General features: G+C 30.9%; 1 long non-coding RNA gene across 2 annotated transcripts; it reads left to right on the forward strand.

The window, feature by feature from the left end:
- The first annotated feature begins 2288 nt into the window (after window positions 1–2288).
- Window positions 2289–5161, forward strand: LOC130238734 (uncharacterized). Of its 2 annotated transcripts, none has more exons than XR_008838644.1 (6): window positions 2289–2466; window positions 4056–4113; window positions 4203–4301; window positions 4510–4579; window positions 4669–4764; window positions 4875–5161. It is a non-coding gene; the product is annotated as an uncharacterized LOC130238734 (long non-coding RNA). The 2 variants fall into 2 exon arrangements; XR_008838645.1 differs by lacking the exon at window positions 2289–2466 and adding an exon at window positions 2505–3070.
- The last annotated feature ends 3968 nt before the right edge of the window (window positions 5162–9129 follow it).

Below are 9129 nucleotides of genomic sequence, written 5' to 3' on the forward strand. Positions count from 1 at the left end.
GAGTTTTTATTTTTATTCATTTAAAGCTATTTTATCTTTATTCATTTAAAGCTATTTTGTTCGATTAATTCCAGTTTTGGCTTTGGTTCTGAATAATCTATTGTGTGTACAGTGCTCAGCATATATAAGTACACCCCTCACAAATCTATCTTTTAAATTAATATTTATAATAGGAAGCTATACAATATTATATTTGTGCATTTACATTACATCAGATTAGTCAGTACTAAAGCCAAATCTGGAGCTTATCTAACAAAATAACTTACGATAACGGTCCAAATAGTACACCAAAATGTATATGTTAGAGAAAAATATTAAATACCAATTTTGAAAGAGGAAAAATCAAGAAAAGCAAAAAAAAAAAAAAAAAAAAAAAGAGAAAATTAGAAAATTTATTTGAAATTTTGTAGGTTGTATTTTTTTTATTAAAATATTTTTCCATTATTTTACAAAACTAAAAATATTTGTTAAATATACTGTTTTTTGTTTAGTAAAATAATTGAAAAATATTTCCTTGTTAGAATAAAATACAATAAAGAGTTATATTGTTATTTATTAATAATTATATAAATGTAAATTATATAAATGTAAAATGAAATGTTAATAAAGTATATAATGTTTTAAAAAAATGTAATAAATGTTTAAATGTATTTAAAAAATATTTGATCCCTAATCAGACTTACATTATTAAATTAATATACAAATCAAATATTTGAGTCAGAATCTGTGTTTTGGTGTTTGGTTGAATAATTCATTCATTAAATAAACAATTTAAGTACGCTAATTCACTAGAATTTGGAACAGTTTTATATGTATTTCTCACAGTTCTGTCACAAAACAAACAAAAAGATTATTTGCCATGAAACAAGTCACACAAAGACACTCAGGAATGTCGGCTAACGGCAAAATCTAGATCAATTAAATCTTCATAAAGCAGCCATTTAGACCCACTGATGACTTTCTAGTAGGCGGCCTTGATGAGAATGAATTTGGGTTTCTCCTTGACCTAGAAAGCAGGTCTCTCATTTCATGAAGTGCCTCAATAGATTTGTGCCCAACCATTCATGAATATTGCTCTGCAATCTTTCAACTTGAAAGGTTCAGAGGGCCATGGCCATGGGTTATGACAGTCTTTTATCTTGACGGATCGAGGTTGAGGAGAAATTACAATTTCTGCAAGGTGCCAACAGCTGGTTCTTCTGCCACAACTGGCCAAGGTTTTACCCTTTTTTTTACCTCACCACAAGAATTTTTTAATTTAAATTAATAAAATCTCTAATTGTTCAGCAGCATTATGCCTCTCTTTGGGAGGGCTACAATGGATTATGCTTAATTTGTAATGTGTCATTTGGCTGACACTAAGATCTAAAGCAACTTGTACTAGCCTTATTATGGGGCTGAAATCCCCCTGGAGGGTCCTGAGGTTAAGAGTCTCGCTCAAGGACACAGTGGATTGCCTTCTGCTTTTTTAACCCAAAATCATGAGTTTACAACACCTTCGGGAGACTCCAGTGCAACACCTACATACATAATTAACTACTGAATCTATTATAAATGCACTACCATTCATAATATATTTTGTATAATTAATAATAATAATAATAATAATAATAATAATAATAATAATAATAATAACCATAATAATACTACTACTACTAATAATAATAATAATAATAACAATAATAATTTTAATAATAATAATAATAATAATAATTATTATTATTATTATTATTAGTAGTAGTAGTAGTAGTAGTAGTAGTAGTAGTAGTAGTAGTAGTAGTATTATTATGGTTATTATTATTATTATTATTATTATTATTATTATTATTATTATTATTATTATTATTATTATTAATGTATTGATTTATTTTTTATTTGTAAAGTAGCCTTTTGGATTTCCAAGTCCCAAAGTGCCATTGTAATCTAAATGAACAAATACAATGAATTAAAACTAAAATTAATTAAGTTAAAACATTAAATGCAATAAAACATTGTTGAAAAAAACTATGTTATGATGCTAGTAAACACACAAGGATAATAAAAGCACAGTAAAGTCATATAATTAATGCTTGTTTGTTTTTTATTGACCCTTTTATGTGTTGTTTTGAGCAAACTACTAATGAAACATAAAAGTGTTCCCATTTTAACTGCACTGTAAACCCTAATGCTGTAACTAATTAATTGAACTGAGTTGTATTAACTTAAATCATTAAAATTCGTTATTCTTAATTAACCTAGATGAGTATTTAGAACTTTTTCTTATTTTTGAGTTAGTAAAAATTAAATCTTTCAAGTAAGGTGAACGATTTTGCTGTGTTTAATTTATACAAAATGTCTCTTTAAAGTTTCATTAACTCAAAATCTTTCAGCCCAGTGATTTTGCGTGTGACGTCATCCAGGTTCACGTACGTTCTCGTGCTTCATTCGTTTTTTCAAGATGGCGGATCGGCCTCGCTTCACACTACAGTAAGTAAACTATTTACGAATCCAAGAAATATTAAATTTATGTTTTAATCAATATAATCACAGTAACAGTTCAATGTAATGTAGAGTTTGTCTGAATGCGTTTACATGTCGTGCATTACAGAAAACGTGTTTAGCCCCACTTGTTGCTAACTAACGTTAACATTACTGTTTTAAAAAATTTGAATCAGTGCACCGTTAGCGTTAGTTGTAATGTGTTAACTATGAATTTTAACAGTGTTATAAGGACAAAAACATTTGAAATCGGCAGATTCAATTTTTAACATATTTTTAAATCTTGGCGCGAGCATGCGTTTAGGTTGTCATGGTGACGCGCGCTCACACAACCGCACGTCATGGCACTGCCCTGAACTCTGTCCAGACTGTGAATGTGGTATTATCTTCGCGATCTGTTGGCACTACGGAAACGAAAGGCGCATAATCATACCTCAAATAATCTCCGCCTAAATACTGAACGGTATTTTCTGATGACGGGCAAAAACTTAGCCTCAAAACGTAGCTGTCTGTCACACACAGCTTGTTGCATGCTGATCCATACACGAGAGCCTAACGGAGAACATTTAAGCTGTGCTCCTCACCTGAGCAGGTACAGAGCAGAGCTTCATCTCACACTAGCACATTGAGGTAAAGTTGGTTTTATATTCATACATTCGTCCAGTAACAACTTGTGACTCTCTCCATATGTCGTTTACCATGGTACTTTGTGTATTCGGTCTGAAATCGTATACAAGTATGACATGAAAACAACATTAACGTTACACTTAATGCACAATTTTTTTGACTGAACAATGTTGTACTTTGAAAGTCATTGGCTGCTAATATGATTTTACTGTTTAGAATATGCAAAAACTACTTTTCTGAAATTATATTATATTATTAAGGAGAAAGTCTGAATGTGTAAATATAAAACTAACTTTACCTCAATCACCAGTACTGATCAGCACTGATTATTTCCCTGCGATCGAGAAGACATCTCTGCATATCAATGATTACCTGATCAGTGCGATCAGTTAAATGATTTTAAATGTCATTTAAGTCAAACATATGTTAAAGGTATGGTAAACGTTTTTTTTTTCCAATCTATTTTTTATGTTTACTCTGGAGAGAATATATATATCCTAAAAACAAAGTATGCCTAGCTATAACACAGTAATACAAAGTTATAAAAATTATTAAATAAAATATTAAATAAAATAATAACAAAACAAATATTCTAATCATCCAGACGTGGTAAACAAGAAATAGTTTTTCTTATGTGCAAATTTTGCAGCTTAAAATATATTTATATCTTAAATATATATTTTTTTAGGCTATATATTTTTACATCATTAGACAATAAGGTAAGTTTTGTTATTTCTAGCTTTTAAAAACAGGCCTTAAATTTATTTGTCGTCCTATTCAGTTTTCAAAATTTCAATACTGTTCAAGTTAAATCTGTGTTCATCGAATTAAAGCAACTAACATGATGATCAGCTCTATTGCTAACCGTTTTGGGGGTTGACGTTAGACATCATGCAATTGTACTACTTCCACTCTCAGCTGAATGACACTGTGACTTTGTGTACATACAGAATTGAAGGTCGGTTGTTGCTGACTACAGAAAGATTCTTATATGGAGGCATGTAAAAGGTGGGTAAAATATTCATTTTGTACTACTATGCCTGGCATATCCAGTTAAAATAAATATTACAGTGTATTTTGCAATGATACTTTTGCAGCAAGGAAAGTGAAACTTCAGCTAGACCTTGAGTTCAGTTTACAATATGAAGATCCTGATATCAACATCTGATCTGATCAACACCTGATTTTCATCTGAGGTAAAAAAATGAATAAGTAAATGAAACATAATGATAATATTAATATATTTTTTCTAGCATTATATATTTTGTAGTGTGGGTTTGTTTTATGAAATTTTCTCTTGTTTTTTTTAGCTGCAGAGTACCAACATGTTACGAATGAGAATTTTCCCCACAAATTCTTTGGACAACCGCACCACCACCTATTTCATTTTATGACAATTTTAAGGCAAACAGCATCCAAAACTGACAAGACCGCAGATACCCTGGCTAATCTTTTGAAGGTTTATGATGAGCAGGTATGTTTGGGGTCATGTATTAAAGTTATAATTAAAATATAAATATATATTTTATTTAGATTTTTTTTTCTTAATTTTTGTCTTTGCAGGAACTGCATGATGTCAGTTCATGATGGACTACTGTTATCAGAGGTCTTTTGGTCTTGCTGCGTGAGCGTGACTGGGGATTCTTTAGGACCACCCTGGTAAGACTTTTACTTAACATATTTGTAATCATGACTTGTTGATGAATCATGTAAAATTGGCTGTCATATTGATATTGTCCTAACATTAATATCCTTGAATTATATTTTAGATTAATAATCCTGAAGCGCTGACTGAAGATGCTTTATTGGCCCTGCAGTCACTGAGGGTCTCTGCTGTCCTGAAGAATGAATTGGACACCACCCACAGCACACTTCCAGACCTTTTTTGTCTTGTTTGAATTAATGTATGCTCTTCACTCAGTATATAGTAAAGGACTTTGAACTTGTACAAAAAGTTTCGCTTGGCATGGATGATAGAAAATAGAAAGTCGATTAGCATAGAATCCTTAAAGAATGAGTTGATGTAGAGCCTTTTTTGTACTCAATAAAGACTGTCACTGGGGTAGTAACTTCAAAACATGTATGTACCTTTAATTGGTAATGGTGTATTTTATTATATATATATATATATATATATATATATATATATATATATATATATATATATATATATATATATATATATATATATATATATAGGGATAGATTGTCTAAAACGTAAAATTCTGTCATTTACTTACTCTTCACTTGTTCCAAACCTGTTTGAATTTCTTGCTTCTGTTGAACACAAAAGTTATTTTGAGGCATTGACTTTCTAATAGGAAAACAAATACTGTGGAAATCAGTGGTTCCAGGTTTCAGCTGTTTTGTCAAAAATAACCTTTTAAGTGTTCAACAGAAGAAAGAAACTCAAACAGGTTTGGAATAAGTTAAAGTAAATGACAGAATCATAGTTCAACCAAGACTGAATATTTATATATATATATATATATATATATATATATATATATATATATATATATATATATATATATATATATATATATATATATATATATATATTTATATAAACCATTTGATAGTTACTGTGCCAATTACTTTTTTTTCCAAAACAAGAGTCACTTCACAGAATGTGCACTTATTCTTTATTAACGAATGCTTTAAGACTGTAAGTTTCGTAGTTCTTATTAATCTTATTATTATTTAATTTTGTCAAACTTATAGTGTTTTTTTTTCTTGAAGCTCTTGTTTGATATATTTGCATTTTGGGAAATTCTTATTAATTTCAGAATAGTGTTTATTTTAAATCTCCTAATGTCTAATTGTTTTTATTGTTTCATGACATTTGTAATTGCACAGGAGGCACATTTGTACTGTTGGACATTTTTTCTTTAAAAATAAATGTCTAAAATGGTATTGTCTGTGTGTTTAAAATTACAGATGTATTTTGATAGATTTATGGGGTTTAAAGATTAAAATTATGGCTAATTTCATTTGTGAAACTGAGATGGAGAAGTTAATTTAATAAAAATGCTATCAAAATGTATGAGCTAGGTGACTGAGTATTTAAAGTTGAAGGAAATTAAAACAATTAGGTTAATTACTATTAAAATGTATGAGCTAGGAGACTTGAGGATTTAAAGTTTGGAGAAATTAAAACAATTAAGTTAATTGCTATTAAAATGTATGAGCTGAGTTACTTGGGTATTTTAAGTTAGGAGAATTGTCTTGCATGAGTACAACAAACTCAAAACTTGATGTTTCTGTTTACTTAAAATAGAAAATTTCATAACTTAAAAAATTTGACGTAACTGATTACCTCAAATTTTTTGAGTTTTGTCAACTTATTCGGGATTACAGTGTGATAACTGAACTTAAACTAGAAGAAACTCATGTCATATAGTTATTGCGTTAGGGTATACTAAATTGAAAAAAGGGGTTCAGCTAAAATAATGCTTAAAATGATGGATACAAATATAAACATAAAATATAAACAATTATACACACACCATAAAAAATAATATAAAAAGATATCATGACAAATGTTTTATGTCACTTTAATTTATCATAATAATTTAATGTTTCAACTAAAAGCAAGGTTTACGTTAAGATTTAACTTAAGTTTTTAACAAAAAAAGTTTAGTTAACTTATTATTAGTAACTTAATAAAGTGACTTAATATTTTTAGTCAATTTTAAGCTGACAATTTGCTGAGAAACATGTCTTTAGATGGATGGACGGATGGATGGGTCGCTAGGTAGATGATGGATGGATGGATGGATTGGTGGGTAGATGGGTGGATTGGTGGGTGGATAGGTGGATTTTTGGATGGATGGATGGATGGATGAATGATTGTGGATGGATGGATGGATGGATGGATGGATGGATGGATGGACGGACGGATGGACGGATGGACAGATGGATGAATGAATTAATGAATGCATGGATGGATGGACAGATGGATCGATGGATGGATGGATGGATGGGTATGTGGGTGAGTTTATGGATGGATTTATGAGTGGGTGGATGGATGGACGGATGGATGGATGGATGCATGGATGGATGGATGCATGGACAGATGGGTGGGTGGCTGAATGTGTGGATGGATGGATCGATAGGTAGGTAGGTGTATGGATGGATGGATGGATCATCGGACAGATGGATGGATGGATAGCTGAATGGATGGATAGACATAGACAGACAGACAGACAGACAGACAGACAGACAGACAGACAGACAGACAGACAGACAGACAGACAGACAGACAGACAGACAGATAGATAGATAGATAGATAGATAGATAGATATGTTTATACATATTTTAAAAAATCTAAATATTAAAAACTTTCCAAGATTTAAGATTATGATGAACGTTAAATGTGTCATAACAGGCTTGTGAAAAGGGTCCATTGGATGCTCATATTAGTGAATTAGTACAAGTATCAATTAAGAACTTGCAAGAACTTTTCTGTAGACTGTTTGAAGTTACTAAAGTGACAACTGATAATAGTCCGTGCTGCTCAGTTTTCAGCTGTCCACATTCTAAACTCTGCTGCACATTTGAGAAGACAATGCAACAAAAGCTTTCGAGGATCAGACACCAACGTTCATCATAATCGCATGTAAGCAAGCAAGTAGAGTCTTGCAGGATTAGACGGGAACAGCATGTGAAGGGCAATGAGGAACCCGCGACAGAACGCTCATCAAAAGACTAATTAAACCCATCACCAAATTCCCTGCAAGGCTGTTAGAAATAGCGGGTGTGTTTCAACCCTGCTGTCATTTCAAAGGGAGGAGGAGAGCACCTTCTCTGGAAGCCTCAAAGCTTCCGAGCTTGAAGTAAATCTCAAGAGGGGCATCAGGGTCACAGCAACACAAGCGGATCTTCATTCTATATTTGTGCCTGCTTTAGGATAACGTTATTCCACCATCAAGACAGCCCTGTCCTTTAAGTGACCTAAGAAACTTGTGCAAGGTCAAATGGTCTGTGTGAGAGCACAACTTTCACAAGTGTGCCTACAATACTTTGTATTAGGGTTGTCACGATACTATTAATTAATCTTACGATACTATACTAGCAAAAGTATCACAATACCAAGTAGTATTGCGATACTGCAATTCATCATTCAAATTATGAATAAAATTTTGTCAGAATACTATATTTTGTTATAATAAGCATACTTGATTATTTGCACGTCAATTCACCTAAAATTGATTTATTATTTTGTAGATAACGGACCAACAAAAATACATGTAAAATAAAGATACACATTATACCAAAGAAATTTGTTACAAAAGAGCATTTTTCCAACAAAATTAAGCTATATGAAGTGGTCAAAAATTGTTCACTCCATTAAACAGAAATAAAAAGGGGGGCTAACAATTCTGACATCAATATATACAGTTGAAGTCAGACTTATTAGGCCCCCTGAATTATTAGCCCCCTGTTTATTTTTTCCCCAATTTCTGTTTAACGGAGAGATTTTTTTAACACATTTCTAAACATAATAGTTCTAATAACTCATCTCTAATAACTGATCTATTTTATCTTTGCCATGATGACAGTAAATAATATTTGACTAGATATATTTCAATACACAGGTATTCAGCTTAAAGTGACATTTAAAGGCTTAACTAGGTTAATTAGGTTTACTAGGCAGGTTAGGGTAATTAGGCAAGTTATTGTATAATGATGGCTTGTTCTGTAGATTATCGAGAAAAATATATATAGCTTTAAGGGGCTAATAATTTTGACCTTAAAATGGTGTTAAAAATTAAAAACTGCTTTTATTCTAGCCAAAAAAAAAAAAAAAACAAATAAGACTTTCTCCAGAAGAAAAAATATTATCAGACATACTGTGAAATTTTCCTTGCTCTGTTAAACATCATTTGGGAAATATGGTTTGTATGAAATATGGTGCCATTAATTTGAAACATTGACATGTACTGTTTAAAGTTAAAATGTTTTTACCAATAATGTCATTTTTAATCAAATTTAAAGAACTAAGAGTTTAATTTAAAGTT

This window comes from Danio aesculapii, chromosome 12, assembly GCF_903798145.1.
Source record: "Danio aesculapii chromosome 12, fDanAes4.1, whole genome shotgun sequence".
NCBI lineage: Eukaryota > Metazoa > Chordata > Actinopteri > Cypriniformes > Danionidae > Danio > Danio aesculapii.